Source organism: Condylostylus longicornis, unplaced genomic scaffold, assembly GCF_029603195.1.
Source record: "Condylostylus longicornis isolate FDR11 unplaced genomic scaffold, ASM2960319v2 ptg000006l, whole genome shotgun sequence".
Taxonomy (NCBI): domain Eukaryota; kingdom Metazoa; phylum Arthropoda; class Insecta; order Diptera; family Dolichopodidae; genus Condylostylus; species Condylostylus longicornis.
This window is the reverse complement of record NW_026577975.1, coordinates 224,880-245,614: the sequence shown is the minus strand read 5'-3', so window position 1 is coordinate 245,614 and position 20,735 is coordinate 224,880. Positions and strand designations below refer to the sequence as shown.

Below are 20,735 nucleotides of genomic sequence, written 5' to 3'. Positions count from 1 at the left end.
AATTAAATTTATTAAGAAAATTGCAAAAAAAAATTGTTATAGTACCTATAATGAGCAAAATTTTTGTAAATTATGCACTTATGTAAGCATATTTTTGCAATAGACTTTTGCAATACATTCCAATTTAAGGTATAAAAGGTTCGCAGTCAATATTTATATTAAAAATTAGACAACTCTTCCGCGAATATCACCGAATCAACGTAAAAAAATCAAAGAAACTCATTTAAGTCAATTTTTTTTAGAAAATTTACAATAGAGGAAATTTGCTGATTGTTCTTCCATTAATTTGTTGAATTTCAAACCAATTCCCTTTGTAGTCGAAAGCAGTAACTGTGAGGGTAAGAGTGGTGGGAAATTGCTCATAAATTTTTTTTTTAAGTTCTTCGTTTTTTTTACGAAATGAAGCAATAAAATTGGCAAAGCGCAAATTTTTACAAACTAGATGTCGTCAGCACATATTACTGCTGGTGCACGATTTAATTTCTGCTCAATATACCACAGTAACACCACAAAAAACGCGTTTAACCTTATCCTTCTTCTCATGGCAAATCTTGTTCGTACGGGGTAGACATTTCAACCCCCCCCCCTCCCCTCCGCTCCTACTGGATTACAATAGCTCACCTGACTTTCAAAGAGACGTAGGAGAAGTGAAGAGTCTTGATTGCCTCATTTATAAAACACAATACCAGCAGTCAGCACTCGCCCTTCCGTTGCGTGACCTGTTCAGCAAAGTTGAATAAATTTAACTATAAATAAATACAGTGCATCTTAATATAACGAACCCTCCATATTTGACAGTTAAAAAATTTTATTTTTGTTTTTAAAGATTCTCTTGTGTTACAGGAAGTCTCTGTAATGCAGAGAATTCACTGTATATTTATTTTAGCTCGAATAAATAACAATTAACTTGCAGTTAGATTGTTTAAATGAAAATGAAAATATAGTGAAAGTTAAAAAATAGAAAAATATTAAAAAATAGAATTGCTTAATAAAAAAAAATAAAGAAAATTAAAAGATTGTTTTCAATTAAATTCTAATTTCGAAAATATAAAAACTGATAAAATACAATTTAAATTTTAATTAATTAATTAAAATAAATTAATTGAATTGCATTTGTGATAAAAAATAAAAATTTTATTGAAATTGTAAACGTTAAACCTATTTTATTATTAATTTTTTATTTTTTTGTAATTTTAATTAATTAACTTTTATATTTTTTTCATTTTTTATTTGAAAATAGCATGATTAGCGTACATAATAATTGAAAAATTATTTATTTACAAGCGTTCTAATGCTTAATTAGGCGTAATTTATGTTATTTTGTACCCATACAATTTAATTTATGGTATTCTTATTTTTTTGTTTGTTTGTTTGTTTGTTTGCTATTCTCAATAGAAATTTAAAGAAATTTATAATGAAATTATACTGGTATGTATAGACTTTATTAAAGAATTAAAAATTTCCCCCATTTTGTTTTTTTTTTTTTTTTTGAGTCAAAATTTATTTAAACATAAGTAAATAATGTACAGATGTATATTTTATGTAGACTTATAATATTTATTATTAATTAGTTATAATTGGTAGCCCCAACGAATATCATCATAAATTTAAACTTAGAGTGAATATTATCTAACATGATATTAGGGAATACATTCCAAATATAAAATATTAGACAAATTGCTCATCATTATAAAATTATTTTAGTTTTTTTCAAATAATTGGGAATTACCCAATCTATTTTTCTAATTATCAATTTAATACAGGTTTTCTAATAATTGTTTTATGAAAAAAGATTATGCGGGCAACTAAAGTTACTTTAGTTGCCCGCAGTTATATTATTTTTGTAAAAAAATTCGAGAAATTGCGGACAACCAAAATTACTTTGGAGGTGTTTCACAAATTTTTTTTATAAAGTCAAATAAAAATTCACAAACAATGCATGAGCTGTTGTTTATGTCCAATTGTAGCTATTTCATCGACTATGTGATGTGGATACTGGAGAATCATATGGGTTCCTATTTCATAGAAAAAGAGGAAAAAGAAACGGTTGCCGTCAGCTGTGTTTACTATAAGTCGATGGTGGTGGTCGATTTTTAATGTTGCAAACGAGAATTTGAATGGTCTTATTGTAAAACAATTTATATAATATAATTTCAACACCATCAGGACGCCATTTGGAATACACAATTAAATTTTAAATAAATAAAAATTGAAAGATTTTTCATACGAATTTTTATCTTGAATTATACAACAGTATTGCTCATGGCCATTGACGTAATTTTTTTTTTTTTATTTTTTTTTTTTTTGTATATATAGAAATTATTATTTGTTAAAGATAAAAAAAAATTGTATGCGAAAGGTGATAATAAAATTCTTATTAATATTAATACGGCAAAATCTAAAAGCTTCTGCTTATTTCGAAAGCACAGAAAAAAAAAAATAAATAAATTTGTTTTTTATGCTAAACATGTCCCACAATTTGTCCATGAATTTTTTTTTTTTTAATCATTTACATATTTTGGTATCTTATACATAATTGTATGTATGTACATCGTATACATATATATCAAAACCCACTATAATTATTTTACAGTGAATAATTGTGCAAAAATGTATAAACAGTAAATAAAATAAAAAAAAATATTTAAAAATTAATTTTTTATCACTTTTTAACAGTAAATATTTTTTATTCCAAGAATAAAATTGCATTTAAAGTAAAAATAAACCTACAGAGAATATTTTTGTTTTCAACAAATTTCAGATTTGATTTGAAGAAACAACAAAAACAAAAAAAAATTTAATTTAAATTTAAAATTAAAAAAAATGTTTTTTAAAACACCTAGCTACCTCTCAAAATAATGTAGGGGTAAAAATTCATATTTCAAAAGAATAAAAAATTTTAAATTAAATTATGGATTCAAACCCAATTCAAATTTATGTAATTATTATAGAGAAGATTACACCATAAGTGACACGATGTCACGGCAATAAAATATGGTGACAAACCTTTTTCTATAAATGGAGTCTATATATAACATGTAATTGCGGGGGAAATTATTTTAAAAGATTCTCATATTAAAGCTGCTCATAAAGAATACCGAACATTTTCTCCACGCATTCAATTCTACCATTTAAGAAGATTTTTTTAAATAAATTTTACATGCAAGTTACAAGCATAAGCAATAAATAAAATGTAACTGTTACGCCAACTATTATGCAAGTAAATAAAATAAATTTAAGTGATATTACGAGTATTATAAAATTAATTCACTATTTTTATATACACTTAAATTAATTGATTAAATGTAATAATTTTTTTAAAATTTTTTTTTGGGATTTTGATTATTACTTGATTTACGCAGGTGTTGTACGCTTGACGGAGTACATGAATTTTAAATATGGAATTATTAAAAATGCAAAAAAAAAAATTAATTAATAAAAAATTATTTAAAAAGGAAAAAATATTAAAGGTGTAACATAGAATTTAAATGAAATGAATAATTGTAATTATTATACAATTAAATTATTATGATTAAAATTAATAAATCTGGTATATAAATGGTAAAATAATGAAATGGTTGAACATAAGGTTGATTGGGTAATGCAAAGTATATAAACATTTAAATCACTTGTCACTTGTTCATCCTACTCTAATAATATAATTTTATACAAGTAATATTTGCTATAGTGTAAATAAGTAATGGTTGGCATTAATTTTGTAATAATCAAAAAAAATTTATTTATGACTTCTTAAGGAAGTCTTCAAGAATAATCTTAGTTTGATATGAATAATGACATTTGATCATACTGATTACTTGTGATTTAATAAGAATTTTCAAACATTTTACTTAATTTCACATTTTAACTCATATTGGCGGACATCACAGTAAAATTGCAATTCCAAGAGTTTCTGATGATCAATTAAAGGTTGAATTCAAAACAAGTAAGTATAATTTGCCTGTCTTATATTTGTCATTTGATTTATGTATAGATTTCCGGTTTCATATGGTTCTTAAAAACATGCTGCGTGACAGTAGCATACGGTTTAATATTTAAAATTTATTTAGTAGTGTTTAAGAAGAAATTTAAAATTCTAGGTGAATTACTTTACAACCTACTGCGTGCGAGTTTGTCATTTGTTTTTCAATAACCGGGTCGTAAACTACTAAACTGATGGTAACTAATTTTGTTAGTCTTGCAATAATTCGGAAATACCTTCATAATTCTGATTGTTGTTTTCATCTCATTGGGATTAATTAATGTTCAAGATAATTAGGCAGCTCTTTGCATAACTTGAGTTGAGACTAAAATCCAGAAAGCTCTGAATATTGAAAAGAATTTTAAGAATAAGCCTATTTTATTTTCAATTTAATTTAATAATGTTAGCATTAATTGTAAATATAAATAAAATCATTCTTTACCAAATTTTGAGCGAGTTGGACATCAGATGAGCTTTAGTCTCCTAATTTTCCTTGTTTTAATTCTATCACAATATTATTTAAAAAAAAAAATAATTCGAATATGTCAGAAATTCTGTTTTCTAATTCATTTTCAATTATTTTACGTCAATCATTATTATTATGGGTTACTTAAAGAATTTTTAAAGTTAAAACAAAAATTTTACTAATATAAAAACTTCATATGTAATAAAAAAATACCAAAAATTTAATTTTAATAGAGTCACATTGTAAATTTTTTTTTCAAATTCTGTTATTTTAAATTTAAAACAACTTTAAGCCGCAAAAATCATTTAAAATTAAAAACACGTCAAAACTTATAATTCAATTTCTGTCAATCTGTCAAAGTCAATTTGTCAAATTAATGATAGTTTTGAAGTAAAAATTTCTTGAAAAACGAAAAATAAAACGGAAAAAATTAAAATAAAAAATAGACAAAATGCGTAAATAAAAAAGTCGTAAAAATTAAAATTTTCATTAAAAAAAAATTGTTTTTTCACAGACACATTCTTGATTTGACTTTGATTTTGCATGCTCGCATTTATATTGGCTTACAAGTTAAAAAAGCCATTTTGGTAGCAGAAAAATGAATGTAAAAAAAATTGTTTTTTTGCTTTTATTGTTGGTTTAAAAAATAAAAATTGTTCTGAAGCAATAGAAAGTCTACAATAATTGTCAGAACGAATAAAGGCGAATGCAAATTATAGTATGTTGCTGACCTCTCAAACATATATCACTTTGTTCTGCATTTTGTTACAGTTCTGTTCAACTTGAACTCATACCGAAAAATGTCAAGAATTTGATTATGTTGGATTAGCATGGAAACCATTTGCCATTTTATTCTGCATAAGAATTTTTTCATGATAACATGATACTAGCTGGTTGTTGACTATTTGACTGAATCCAAAACTGTTTTCCCCATACTATCGCAAAAAGCAACAAACAAAATCCAATGCGAATTTTAAATATTAACAAAAACCCACTGTATTGAATAAGGAAATTCCCAATTAATATCTGATTGCAAATTTATTATGAACTTTTAAATTTTTTTTTTTATTATAATCACAAAAAATGGAATAGCGTCTTCAACACAAACTTAAATCAACAATCATACTATTAATTAATTATCAATTTTGTGATTATCATTCACTGATAAAATTTTATTTGTAGAAATAAATATGGAAAATGGTCATTAAATTTGATTTGATGTGTAAACACCTAATTAATGAGGAAAATTAAATTTTTTTTTTTGCAAGTAGGTACCTTCTTCTTTTACATTCATTGTTTGTATTAAAAAATTAATTAAAATGAAAAAAAAACAAATGACATTTTTGTGTAAAGTCTAGCTAGGTAAACCTCGGTAGTAATTTATTATGAAGTTTATTTCATAAGGTGTCCAAAGACGTCCATTTGAATTCAAGATTACCATTATTTTGATTTATGAAGCAATACAATTTCAGTAATTGAATAGGTAAGATCAATTTTATACTATTTAACAATTTAAGACGTGGCTTCAAAACTGATTGTATTGGAAGGCCACACTAGGTCTATTAGAACGAAACACTTTAGTCATATATTTACATAAAAAGTGTCATATTTTTTCCAGTATAACTTTAGAAGTATAGCATTACTTGTTCGTAATGCAAGTTGGTTATGGATGTTGGGTCATACATGTTAGTGATGCAAGTTGGTCATGGAAGTTGGTCATGCATGTTGGTCATGCAAGTCGGTCATGCATGTTGGTCAAGCAAATCGGTCATGCATGTTGGTCATGCAAGTTGGTCATGCATGTTGGTCATGTTATTGGGCATACCTGTTAGTCGGGCATGTTGCTAGTATTGTCAACCCGTTTTGTTGATCAGGCCATGTTTTATTTTTGGTTCAGTTGATTTGTCAATTTTATCGAATGTATCGGAACACTCTGCATATACATATTGTGCCGTTCATATTATAGAAGAAAACTCAATTTTAAATCATTACTGTAATAAAAGATGACAATTATTATTTTTAAATAAGTATTAATCAATTATGATTAAATTTTATATATACAGGCCACTCCATTAAATTCACTTTTAAAAATTTATGGAATTTTCCGCTTTATTTCTTTACTACCATTTGAAGATTTTCATTTCACTTCCAATTTATAAACGTACAATTAAATAAAAAAAAAGTAATAAAAAATCATAACACATAAGGATTTTAATCAAATTGCATTATTAAGTTGTGCTGAAATTACAATATTAAGGCATAATTATGGCAGAAACTATTTGAAATATGCTTGTGTATTTAATAAGGAAATGAATCTAAAAATTCGCGTAGAAATATTTAAAATTTTTATAGTTTCTTATATGTGTTATGTGATTTATGTTCAGTTAAACCTGGATGAAAAATAATTCACAAGAAATATCGGTTTAATTTGCCTTCTCATCAGGAAGGTTTTATTAAAAATAATTTGCTTCTTATATTATTAAAATAATTTGGTTATTTTTGCACATAATGACCTCTTTCATTAAACACTAAAGCTTACAACTAATATTACACTCTTCATTTATGAACATAACATAAATACACCCAATTTTCATCATATTCATTATGATTTCGTATTAATTACAACATATTCAAAATTAATGAGAACTACAATTAAAATATTCAAGTATAACTTTTAAGGGGACTGATTTGAAATACTTCAGTTGGATAAATGGGTTCATACGAGTACAAGAGTTTATATTTCAAAATGTAAACTAGAGCTTCATTGTTAAAACACATAGTAATATGATCTTGTATTAATCAATCTGAGCCCAACCTAAATCTCTTTTCAATTAATTTAATAATAAATCACGTATTATTAAAATTAATTAATCATATTATAAAACAAAAGAAGATAAAAATATTAAATAGTGATTTGATTAATAACGAAAAAAAGGTGTCACATATTGTAAGGTAAGAATACGTGAAAAAATTTGAGCACTCATCATAATTTTATTTTAAGAAAAAATTAAAGAAAATTTGAAATTTTTAAAAAATTTGCAAAAATGTTTTCAGGTCAGGAAATAGACCATAAATCATGTTCTGATTCAAAGTGTACCTAAAATACACAATGTTACAGACCGCATTGCATAGAATAAGGGAAAATTATGTGATAGCAGATTAAGGGCCCTTCAACGTTAAATCGAAAATGAAAATCAAATAAATGAAATGCTTTCTTTTTTCAAAAAACTTGCACTCAAATACATTTTTTTTATCATAGTTAATAACTACGCTATCAGAAACATAACTAAAATTATTGGAAAAAAAAAATTGTAGCAGTTTTTTCTTAAACATTTTGATATGTACGTAATAATTTACTTGCTGTACTCTACATCAAATTATATCTGTGTGTGAATGTGTTATGAAATCGTTATTCATGTATTATGAACTTTGCATTTTAAAAAAAATTTTAAGTGTACTTGTAAATTCGACTTGACTATCATCTATTTTTGTAACTTAGCAGCATTCCATTAATTATTTTTTGTTGTTTTTGTTTTAATTTTTCACCGACTTGCAACTTAAACGTTTTCATTGAGTATTATATGTTAGTGCATAGTCAGACATTTATTCAGAGTTGGATTTATTAAATTGTAGATTGTAGATTCGGGCGACAATGCATCGCAATCTAGTAGTATTGTAGCAAACTGGGCTAGTAAGAACGCCCAGTGTCTTGGATAGTGCACCCACTCGAGGCCTACATTTCTGATGCATTAGAGGGACTTATGTGGAGAAATATTCCAAAACGACATGCTCAAGCGCGAGTGTTCACCTAAGCTGTCCCATCTTCTATGGCTCAATGCTTCAAACTCATTGAGAAGATGCATCCGGGTCTCCCCCGCTTCACCACAGAACTTGTAAGACCTGTCAGTCTCTAAACTCACTTTACTTATGTGTTTAATAGGCTTGCAGTCTCCCGTCAAGAAACCCGGAATAGCTCTCACATGATTTTTTGTAATTGCCCTTGACCCGACCTCTATAGCCACAGCTTTATCTGCTTTACTTCGGTTAATAGCAACTCCGGAAAAAAGGGCTCTGGCCTAATAAAGTGGTAATTTGTCACCCGCCTCGCCATCTGCTTTCTCGTCTCCTTTTACGGCAAAGTGCTCTGGCAGCCAGTACAACATGACCCGGTTGCTCTGATCAAAAGGAAATTAAATCTAAATTTTCAGCATATTTGGACTTTTTATAGCGAGAAGGAGTATTTCGGAATCGAATTTCTCCATTCTTCGGTGATGCTATTCAAAAACGGACAACGTTTCCATTTTTGTGTTCTTTGAAAATAAGAGATCTCAGGATACAATCCACTCAAATGCGACACTGTATATACACTACAACTCTATTAATAAAACTAAAACGCTTTTGAGTCGATATTCAACTTTTAAAATAAAAAAAAAAAAAATTTTTTTTCGAGCATTGAATATTGCACGTGTCTTGAATATATTTGTGTAAATATTTATAAATGTACCTACATATAATATGTAAGCAGTGTATGCATACCTGTACAAATACTATAATTAACTTATGTTATTGCGATTATAATTACTTTTTGCATAACAAATTCACGTTTCAGCTCTTTATTACACACACACACTCACACATTTCAATTTACTACACTTCTACATTCGTATAGGTAACTATTTCAAATAAAATAGAAACGTGTATATTATGGGACAATGTGTGCTCGTAAATAAAATATAAAATAAAATAAAAATCGTCCACTGCTCGTTTGCTTAGCGCTTAAATTTTATTTCCTGGCAAAAAAATCAAAAGTTTTTCTTATTTGTTTTTAATTTTTTTGTTTATTTTTTTTTTTTTTGTTTTTCAATACAACGTTGGGCTTTTGATTGATAACCAGTTAGTAATAAAAGTTATAAGATATTGAATAATAGTAATGTCTTTTTTTTTTCATGTAATTTTTTATATACGTATGTATTATGTATATGTATTTAACATGTATGTGAGTTTATGTATATGAAAAAATTTAAAAAGTAAGCGGACGATCCATGGAGCGTAAATTTTATTTCATTAATTACATACAACATTGAATCTGATTGATAAAAAACAAAATCGTAAATAAATTTAAAAGAAGTCTTGTAAATTTTGTTAACACTTCAATAGATCTAATTTGATTAAGCTTAAAATAAACACAATGGGGAACACTTTTAAAATTATTTACTCAATAGCCACAAAAACGAATGCTTCTATATAATGCCACTGTAGCGTATAATAACGAACTGTCAAATTACTTTCATTCTGAAGTAACCGACAAAAAATTTTATTATAGGAAAAAAATTTCGGCTAGTCAATAATAAAAATTCTAACAATTTTAAATAAATTAAATAAATTATGTAATTCCTAACACACACACATACTACAATATTTGTCAAAACAATGGCTTACTTTACTGCTTTAATTTACTGCCTTCTATACTACACACGTGTGCTGATGTGACAATATTAATTGCCTTCTATGTGGCATATCGTCTACACTATTACCTGGTTAAAAATACAATTTCACTTAGTAAAAATTTAATTTAGATTCAATTATTTAAGTGTATAGGTACTACCTAGGCTCATCTTAACATTAAAATTGAAAGAAATAAAATCCTTAAATTTGTCAAAATTACAAATTGTTTTGCGTTACGTATATTCCGAACTTAATATTAACATTTTATTAGAATACGAATTCGAATAGGTGTTATACACTTCGTCCAACTAATATAACAGTAATTAATCAATATCACTGTGCTCAAACATTAAAGTACAATTGGGTTATCAAATTGCAGTGAAAATTTTCAAATAAAGTATACAATATCGTACGTGGTTTAACTATTGAACTAAGTAGGTAGGTATACCTAAATTTAAAGATTACCCTTAAAACAGGTTCGTGTACAAAATACTATAATAATCTATTAAAATTTTATTTTTTAATTTTATAATTTTCCTAATACATGTTTACTTTTAACTATAAATAAAAATAAAAAAATTTACACGCATTCTCTCTCATCTTAATAATCATTATTATTACAATCACAATACTTAAAAGATCATCATAATCATTATCAATATCATCAGCATGATCATCAACAATTTTGATTATCATTGATTTTCAATGATTATGATTACAAATTTAGTAATTTCATATGCATGATATGAGCTATTACAGGTATTTTTACAGGTTAAAAAAAATTAAATCGAATAAAGATTTTAAATATACTCAATTTTATATAGAAAAAAAACTAAAAAATGAAAAAAAAAACTAAAAAAAAAATTCTATTCTTACGTAACAAAATATTTTTTTTTTTTTGTGAATTTCAAATCTTTTAATTTATTTTTTAAAATAAAAGAGAATAACAATAGAATTTCAAAAAGTTTTTGTATTAAAAACAAAAGAAATGGGAAAAATTTGAGTTGATCTTAACATTTTTGGGCTATTTTTAATGAAATGTCAAATAGAATTTAAACATTTTTAAAAAAAGCTGGCGAGAATTGTCAGTACGTTGAAACGAATGTCATTATTTTTACTCATTTGATGTTTGAGCGCAACCTGTTATTCACAAATTGATTTTAAACTGCTTCGTTTTATAATTTCGAGTGAAATATCGACGTTCTAAATAAAATATCCTTTAAGACAGAGTTTACACATACATATCAAGCAAAAGTTTGATGATTTTGTTTGATTCAGTGGAAATTTCATGAAAACTTGATGTGTCATGGATGGATGTTCATCGATTTAAATCAAGCAAAATCGTATGAGAAAAATAGAGTTTTGTTCAATTCTGATCAAACTTTTGGAGAGAAATAAAAAAAATAAAACGACGATTATAATGTTGTTTTACTCACTAAGAGCTCGCAGAGATCAGCTGTCTATTATGAAATTGGACTTTTTTATATAGTTTAAAGCTGTTGAAAATGGGTCAAAAAAATTACTAGTGGGCAAAATTTTAACCAGGTTTGATAAAATATTGCTTGATGTGCAAACAGAATTTCTCATAGTTGTCAAATTTAATCATCACACTTTGCTTGATGTGTAAACGGTGCATAAGTGTTATCTTCGGTCGATATTTAAGCACCGATTATTCTTTTTCTCTCTCTTCCTCCCTCTCTCTCTCTCTCTCTCTCTCTCCGTCTATGAATTACGTTGCATTCGTTAACTTTAAAGGGAGTATCTCTATTATTACAAACGTCGATACAAATGTTGTGTACCCAGTAAACATTTTACATTCACATACGAATATCTACGAATAAGTAAAACAAAAGGTATAAAATGTCGTTTCTATAGATTAGAATTAACTAATTGCCGATCACTATAATATTATTGTATACCATTCGATATCTTTGAAAAAAAAAAATAAAATGATAAAAGTAAATTTTTATTATCAATTATAACGCGATACGATTAGAAAAACCGATTTCGATTATTATTTAATTTTAGAAAATTTTTAATCGTATTTAATAAAATTTGTAAATAATACGACGACATTCTAAAATAATCGTAAATATAAAAAAAAAATTCTAATTTATTGATGACATGTGGACATTTATATAGTAATTTTATTTTCATAATTATGGTGTGTAAGATAAAATTTTATACGACGTGTAAAATTTTTTTTTTGGTCACATATTTGGTATTATATAATTTATTTACTTCAATATATTAAAATCTTTTTTCCAATTTTGTAGATTTTATTGCTATTTTAGTAAGAGTTTTAGTAAAGCTTTGAATTAAAATCTATGTAGTAATCTGCGGCACATTTGAGCAACTTATCAGCAAAGAATAATAAAAGAAAGCTTAAAATCCAATGATTACTGGAATGACATATGACTGATTAGTATGTGACTTAAATCATTAGATTTGCATATGGCAGAAATAATTTGATTTATAAATATTTTGTTCTACTGTGTTGCAAATTTGACTAGGACATATTTAGACGTTTATTGTGGCCGTCGCTTACACAAATCATACAACGGCTACGTTTTGTTATGCTTTATAATTTTCTTAAGCATATTATGTTGTACGTAAACATTTTCTGAAAAGATACACATTCGAGCTTCAGAATAATAATTACAAAAATAATTCTAATGGATTTTTTCTACAATATTTTTCAAATATAAACCTGAAATTTTCATTAAATATAATTAATTCATTTTTATTCTGTATTAAATTTTTAAATAATTTTTTACGATCTCATGTAGAAATGGAAATTTATTGGGAAAAACTTTAACAAAATGAGGAAGATATAAATATTTTTTTGAAATAATTTAAATTTTATTGATTAGTTTATTTATAATAATGAATTATGCAAATTAGAGCTTAATTAGCATATTTTTAGAAAATATTTTACGCGGAAATTAATAATATTTTAGACCGTATTATGAATTTGCACTTATATGTTTCATTGAATAATTGAAAGAGCAATAATAATTTGCGAATATTCGATTTAGTTAATAAAAGATATTTAATTGTACGTATTTAATTTTATGAATAAGTTAAATTTTCTAATATACGTTAATTTTAGCATTAAATAGTTATTAATAGTTCAGTTATTGTGCAATGACACATTATAAAATATGGGAAATGTTGAGTACTAAGTTGATTTGTGAGAAGTTTTAACGCGATATTTAAATTTTACTCGAATGGGCTTTGAATGGGTGAAAGGAATTAAAATTAATGGCCCATATGTCAACAATATTCGTTATGCAGATGACACCACTTTATTATAGCTGATAGTCTTACAGGCATGCAGCATATACTCGATAGAGTAAATCAACATAGTAAAATAAACAAATTAGTAAGTAAGCCGAAATAGTACAAATTATAATAACGCTAAAATTTTAGTAGATAATATGCGGCAATCCAAATTGTATTCAGTTTTAAATACCATTGATGTCGGCTCCACGAAAACTGTAATTGTGACAAAGAAATAAAATGCAGTATTGAAATGAGCCGAAATACTTTTTTCATAAATTTGTATTTCCAAGTGAGGTTTATTAGGTTTTTTGTTTGGTCTATTTTAATATATAGTGTAAAATCTTGGAAGCTTAAAGTAAGGCATATTAACAAAAATTAGGTTTTTGAAATGCAACGAATATTGTGAACGGATCACATTACAAATGAGGAAGTTTTAAGACGAATGCAAAAAGAAAGGCAACTTCTTCAAAATATCAAGTACAGAAAAACGTCACATTTCGGCCACGTAATGCGAGGTGCAAAGTATGAATTTGTTCCAACTAATCATGTAATGCAAAATTTAAGGCAGATGAGATGTCGGTTAACATGACAAATGCTCTGGCTTCGTAATATCAAAAACTGAACTGGAATAAGAACGGCAAAAGAATTGTTTACACCGCTACTGACAGAAACGAATTTTCTAAACACAACATCAAAGTTAACTTAACATGTAACCGCTTACATTATGTATAGGGTAATGGCAGAAGAGAGAGAGAGAGAGGGAGTGGTTTAAATGTTCATTTACCGTTTCACATAATTTATTGTCTATAAGCTTTTTAAACTGGCTACACATCAATATCAATATCGGAGAATCATAAATAAAGTCTTCAAACTCATTTAACGCCAATTTTTACTGTACCAAATCAAATTTATTATAATTTTTATTGAGTTTTTTGATTTTCTTTTGAAAATTTATGAATTTCATAAATTTTTTAATCATTATTATTTTTAACTCATAGAAATCTTAAGAATTTATATACAAAAAGAAATTATTAAAATTAAATTTAGAGCACATAAAAATTTTGAAATTTGTTAATTTTTTTTTCAAAATTCTATTCAAGCTCCTATTATTAATCGTTCATAAAAGTCAAAAAAAAAAACAAAATGAATCTTAGAAATTCTCAATTAATTCCCATTTTCATTCATTATTTGTATTAGGATTCTCCATTTAATAATTTATGATTTAATTCTTAATTTGATTTAGAAAAATATTAAAGATTTTAGAGAGAAGAAAAAAACGAACTGAAATTACTAAGCATTTTGTTATTCTCGTACACACATGAACAGCTTTACAATGAAGCGAAATTAAATCGCGTTTAGAGATTTATTTTGTGCTTTTTTAATACTCGTAATAAAAATAATAAAAAAAGAAAAATTTAAAAAATGTAACATGAGTTTTTTCCACTTCTTTAATAAAAAATTAATTTTTAATTTAACTAACAATTTTGTAAGGTTATTATAGACCGTTTTGAAGCAGAAATATAATGTGGCCGGTAAATACTAGATCGAACCGCCTATATTCTAGCCTATATTATATTCTGAAATTTCAATATAAATTTAGTCTCTTAAGGAAATTAGTAATCTGTTTAAAGAGTTAATACATTTCCAATTAGGTAAATTTGGTTGTTCGTATACATTCATTTTCTTTAATCCAGTATTCCTGGACAGTTTCTCAATCGCAGTATTGATGATAACCAGTCCTTAAGTAAAGGATTAGCTTCCCAGCTCTGATTGCCTTGGAAACCTTTGTTTAATTGAAATTTAGCTGCTGATTCTCAATTCTTAGAACTTACCGATTTATTCAATTGGCAAATTGAAAGATCGGCAGACATCTTGCTAAAAAGAGTATTTCCGTCAAAAACTCAACATTTAAAAATTTGATGCCATCACAATACCTTTCTTATTGTATGCGATGTGATCAGTAAAACAAAAACAGAAATTAAATTTTGAAATGCGTAAATCTTTTTCTTTTTGAAATTTTTGAAGATAAAAGGTAAGTAAGTTAGTCGCAAAAAACTTGTCTGTTCTGCAAAATAACCCATTAACAATCATTTTGGCTATATAAAGATCTTCTTTAATCGCTTTTGAGTATATTATTGTTTGTTTTATTTTTTTTTGTTATAAATGTGTAAATTTAGATCAAGAACCGGATTTTATTTACTCTTTTTTTAAAGGAGTGTCATCTACTTAATTAAGATTAATATTATAAAGAAAAGAGAATTTTTGGGGGAAATTACAGTCATTTTATTGTTTATAAAAAATTTTTTTTAAAGAAATTCTTTGTCATTATAAAAAATTTTTTGTTAGAGAAACTTAGAGTTTATCGTATAGACTAGAATAAGTTTATATTGTAATTTCTAAATTAAATGTGATTATAATAAAAGTAATAAACTATTTAAATATAAAACACAAAAAAATTAAATTAATAATAAATTTTAATATTCCAAATGAAAAAAAGGTTGGAATAACTATTTACCGTAAAGAGTTTTTTAGTGCTTTGAAATTGTTAATTTAATTCTTAATGGACGTTTCATGTGAGTATTGTGCAGTAATTATAAAATTTAATATTTTATTAAACAATTTATACTAAAACTCGAAACAAAACTATTTTTATTTAATCTTCGGACTTTTAGGCGAATAGGCGAATTAAGTATCTTAGTCAATTTTCATAATTATATAACAGAAGATCAAGGAATGGTCCGTTTTATAGATAATATCGCGTTCATTTTCGAAAATCACTGTAAAACGAAAAATAAATTTTGCTTATTATAACTCTTCATAGTAATACTTCCTCTTTGTAAGTACATAGACATGATGCCTTACTAATTTTCCTGAATTTGCTTTCAGATTACCTAGTATTCCATTAGAAAGTTTAGCTGTTATTCCGTCACGACCTTCTACGTAATATCGTTCTCCACGTATTAATTTTTATAGGGTATCGGTGAGCTTTTTTCTTTGCTTGGCGGGATCTAATTTATTCTGCTAATTGGTGTTGTTATTGTCATTTTTTTGCAATTACTTTTGTTAGTAGTCGAAATATTCTGATATCTTCACACGACTGCTCTTACGGGAGTGTGACTATAAGTAGTTGGTTTCTTTGTTTTTGATACATTCTCTTCTTAGATCAGTTTAGAGAGCATCAATATTATTGTAGAAGGATATGATTAATAAATTAACGGAATTAATATTTCAGATTAAAAAATATCCCAAAACCTAGTAAATGAAATATAGCTTTTTAGTCAGCCGTATATATTTAACACTTTTGTAATCAACTAGCAAATGACAATTCAAATAACAGCATTTTAGTAAACATTTTAAAATAACAAAAACGAAATCGAGATTAAACATACGGCACGCGTAAATGAAACTGATATACAACTATTCTAAGAAAAAATTAAATTTTTGAAACAAACTTGTTATATAATAATTACAAGATTAACAAAATAATAATTAGCCTTTAATTTGAGTTAAAAAATAAAATTTATGGAATTTTCCTCTTCTCATTAAAAGTTAAACACGTATTTTACTTGGAAAACAATAAAAATTCAAAAAAATTTTTTTACATAAGAAAGATTTAATTTCTGTGAGTCACGTAAGAATGCTTTAAATCAAATAATGAACCTGTAAAATTCACCTTATAGCACTAAAATTTGAGTTGAAAATTATTCAAAAATGTTACTCCAAATTATAAAATTTATGAAAAATAAATCTGTTTTCATAATACAAATTATTATGACAAAATATTGCATAAATAAACGTCGCGTTTTTTATCACCACCCATCAAGGTGATAAAGGCATAAATAAAAGAAAAAACAAAAAGAATTTGTAATGTAAAGTCTAGCGAGAAAACAAAAACAAATTTTGAATATTTGAAATGAAGTTGTAAAAAATTTTTTTTCTTTTTTTTCGAAAAAAATGTGAAGATGAATCAAAAATTTTTAATTTTTTTCTTTTTTTTTTGCATATTATGAGCAAATCAAATGATAAAGCCCATATGAATGTATGGCTTTCAGCTATGGGGTTGTGCCAAGCAAACACACATGAAACAGAAACAAACTTTAAAAAAGAAAAGTCCTTCGTGATATAATGGGTGCTCTTGTCCTGGTATGTCCGCAATAGTGACACTCGTAGGGTTTGGAACAGGATGTAAATGTCAATACCTCTCAACTTATAGGGCGGAGGGTTTAGAAAAGCAAATGAGACCTCTCGATTTAGCTTAAGGTTCTGTGATAGCACCTCCGTGCCTTTCTTCACAGAATGTAGACACAAAACATGATAGAGCAAAACTAATGATAAGTCAGTTTGATTAGTTTTTGGGAGTTAATAACCCATCCAAGTGCGTTTTAGCTTGGGTTAAAGCTCTCCACTGCTAATAGGTTTAATGACGGTTTGGGTCTGCCTTTTTTTTTGTCTTTCCATGATTTTTAACACCTGTATTAAGGAAAAAAACTTTACAAGCTGAAAATGTTGCGGGTTGCCAAAATTTTTCATATTTTTTTTTCTTCGTTTCTGTTTTTTGTTATTGGGCATTTGTCATTATCGTAAATTCTTGAATTCAATATTTTTTTGTCCACCTGACTTGAATATTTAATAATTCGTTAATGAAAATTTAATTATTTTTTATAATATTGATTGTCGTCAATTTGATTTTAATGGTTTTATTCCAAAAAAAAAAAAAAAAACAAAAATGTGTACTGTTTTATAAATGGAAAGGTTATTATTCTATAGAATTTATAAAAGTTTTGCCAATAAAATTTTTGAATTGAAAATTGAATCATATACTAAAAATTTTAATTATTTTTATAAAAAGTTCCTGTATTAATTTTGAATAAATTACAAAATAAATTATATTTTATTTTTAGATTATTCGATATTTAAAAAAAATTAATGTGAATCACGTGTTTGAAATTTGGTAAGTGGTTAGTATAAGCCAAAGAATATAGGCATAAAAAATTCATTGATTACAATAACACAATACCTTGGTATTAGGGGATGACTAAGAATGATGATATAAGTCGTTTGTTATATAGGTATGTCGCTGTGAGTAAACGTTCATTACTGGCTCAGTAATACATTCCATAATTATCTTTTGATATTTTGCATTAAATTCAGTAGATAGTTAAGAGCTTCTCTGAATCCACAAATTGAAATTTCATCAAAAAATTCTTTGCTTTTGCATTATGGGAAGTTATAATTTTTTTCTACTAAAATTTCTTAATTTAACAAACATTTTAAACATAATTTAAACTATTTACACAAAAAACTACCCTCAATTTAGCAATTTGAGGTTAATTTCGCTACAGTATTCATTCAGAAATTTGATTAATTTTTTATTTAAAAATTTAAATAATATTGATAATTTTATTTACTACTGATTAATAATATTATTACCGCCTGGTGGTAAAAATTATAAATTTTAATTAAGATTGTCTCTCATAGATGGACTCAATGTAAATAAGCTACCACAGAGTTTTAAAGAAATACTCTGGCTATTAGCAAATATATTATGGTTTCGAAATGTAAGTTTTATAAGAAGTGACTACCGAGTGATCAAAAATTCATTCAAATTATTTAATATTTATTTTTATAAGAAGATGAAAATATTTATTCAATTAAAATATACACAGAAAAAAAAAATAAATATTTTTTCTGCAAAATTAGATCAGTTCAAAAATTTTCTTAAATAATAGCAACAAGAGAGCTTTTGATTAATTGCAAATCATAAAGTAAATATTTAAGAAAAAAAAACAAAAACAAAGTAAAAAAAATGGAAATGATTCATTTTTCTTTTCCGTTCCATAATCTATTGTTGCAGAAGAGCATAGCAAAAAAATTAGTTGAATGTCTACATATTTCTGTTTTTAGTTTTTGATTTTTATACCCGTACGAACGTATGTTCGAAGGGTATACTAAATTTGCCTTACCGTTTGTAACGCTAAGAAATAACGGTGTTAGATATAGACTCAAGTGTATGTTTTTGATCAGCGTCAAATTCTGAGTTGATTTAGCTTTGTCTGTCCGTCCGTCCGTCCGTCCGTCCGTCCGTCCGTCCGTCCGAACGATAACTCAAAAACTAATTGAGCTAAGTTCACCAAATTTTCACAAATGATTTATTGTAGTAAGTGCCAGAACCCTATTTAAATTGGACATGATCGGGGTACCGGTTCGGGTAGCTGCCATACAACTTCAAAATTTATTTGGCTATATCTCAGAAACTATAAAAGCTGTGGTATTGAAATTTCACACAAACGAATATATTAGTAGGGCCAATATACCCCATAAAAGTCGTTGAAATTACTTGGCTCCTTCTGGTACCTGCCATACAACTTCAAAAGTTATTTGGCTATATCTCAGAAACTATAAAAGCTGTGATATTGAGATTTCACACAAGTGAATATATTAGTAGGGCCGATGTGTCTGGTAAAAGTCGTTGAAATTGCTTGGCTCCTTCTGGTACCTGCCATACAACTTCAAAAGTTATTTGACTATATTTCAGAAACTATTAAAGCTATGGTATTGAAATTTCACACAAGTGAATATATTAGTAGGGCCGATGTGTCTCGTAAAAGTCGTTGAAATTACTTGGCTCCTTCTGGTACCTGCCATACAACTTCAAAAGTTATTTGACTATATCTCAGAAACTATAAAAGCTGTGATATTGAGATTTGACACAACTGAGTATATTAGTAGGGCCGATGTGCTTGATAAAATTCGCTAAAATTTCTTGGCTCTTTCTGGTAGCTGCCATACAACATCAATAGTAGTTTGGCACAACCAGTATTTTGAATAACACATAGTACTGAAATTTTGCATAAATTAATATGGTAATATGGCAACTTAAAGTCATAGTCTGCCCCATAGTTAGTTATGCCCCATTAGTTATTCGCACATAGGATAACAAATTCGTACGGGTATCACAGAGTTGACAAGGTCAACTCTATTTTTTTTCTCGTTTTATTTATTAATGAGCCAAAGTTCTGACCTTGACGAACTTTTTTAATTATTCATTTTTATGAATTTTTGTGGTTTTTTATTTTTTCACCTTTTCTCATATTCTTTTTTTTTTTTTTTTAAATTTTCATAGTTTTGAATACAAAGTAATTTTTAAACTAGTTATTTCCGAGGTGATTCTCCTTTTATCATGTAAAAAATGTTAGTCAAAATAAATATTCACTTTACGTGCTATTATAATATTTGTATAACAGAATATTTGTGTAAAGCGTTATACTGAGTATACATGCAGTGAGTAGTTATTCAATATGATGATATTTTAATTGTATGTTACTCAACCCTTTTTATTCTTCTCATTGTACTTAAATATTAAACGTTTTGTATCCCAATGAATACCTTAAGTTATATTAGAGAATACAACAAAAATTAAATGGTTTCGCTTCAAGTGTTTCAATTGCAACAAATCTCATATTTTCCAACCAAAGTAAAATTATAATTAGTATAGGTATACAAAATCCATTTTACTTTCATCAAGTGGTTTTTCTGATTGGTATTGGAATATGGGACATG

At 26.5% G+C, this 20,735-nt stretch overlaps 1 protein-coding gene across 1 annotated transcript in view; it reads right to left on the bottom strand.

Moving 5' to 3' along the window:
* Positions 1-20,735, bottom strand: part of LOC129617661 (probable serine/threonine-protein kinase DDB_G0282963) — a 76,146-nt gene that overhangs the window by 7,415 nt on the left and 47,996 nt on the right. The gene's annotated exons all lie outside the window — the stretch shown is intronic.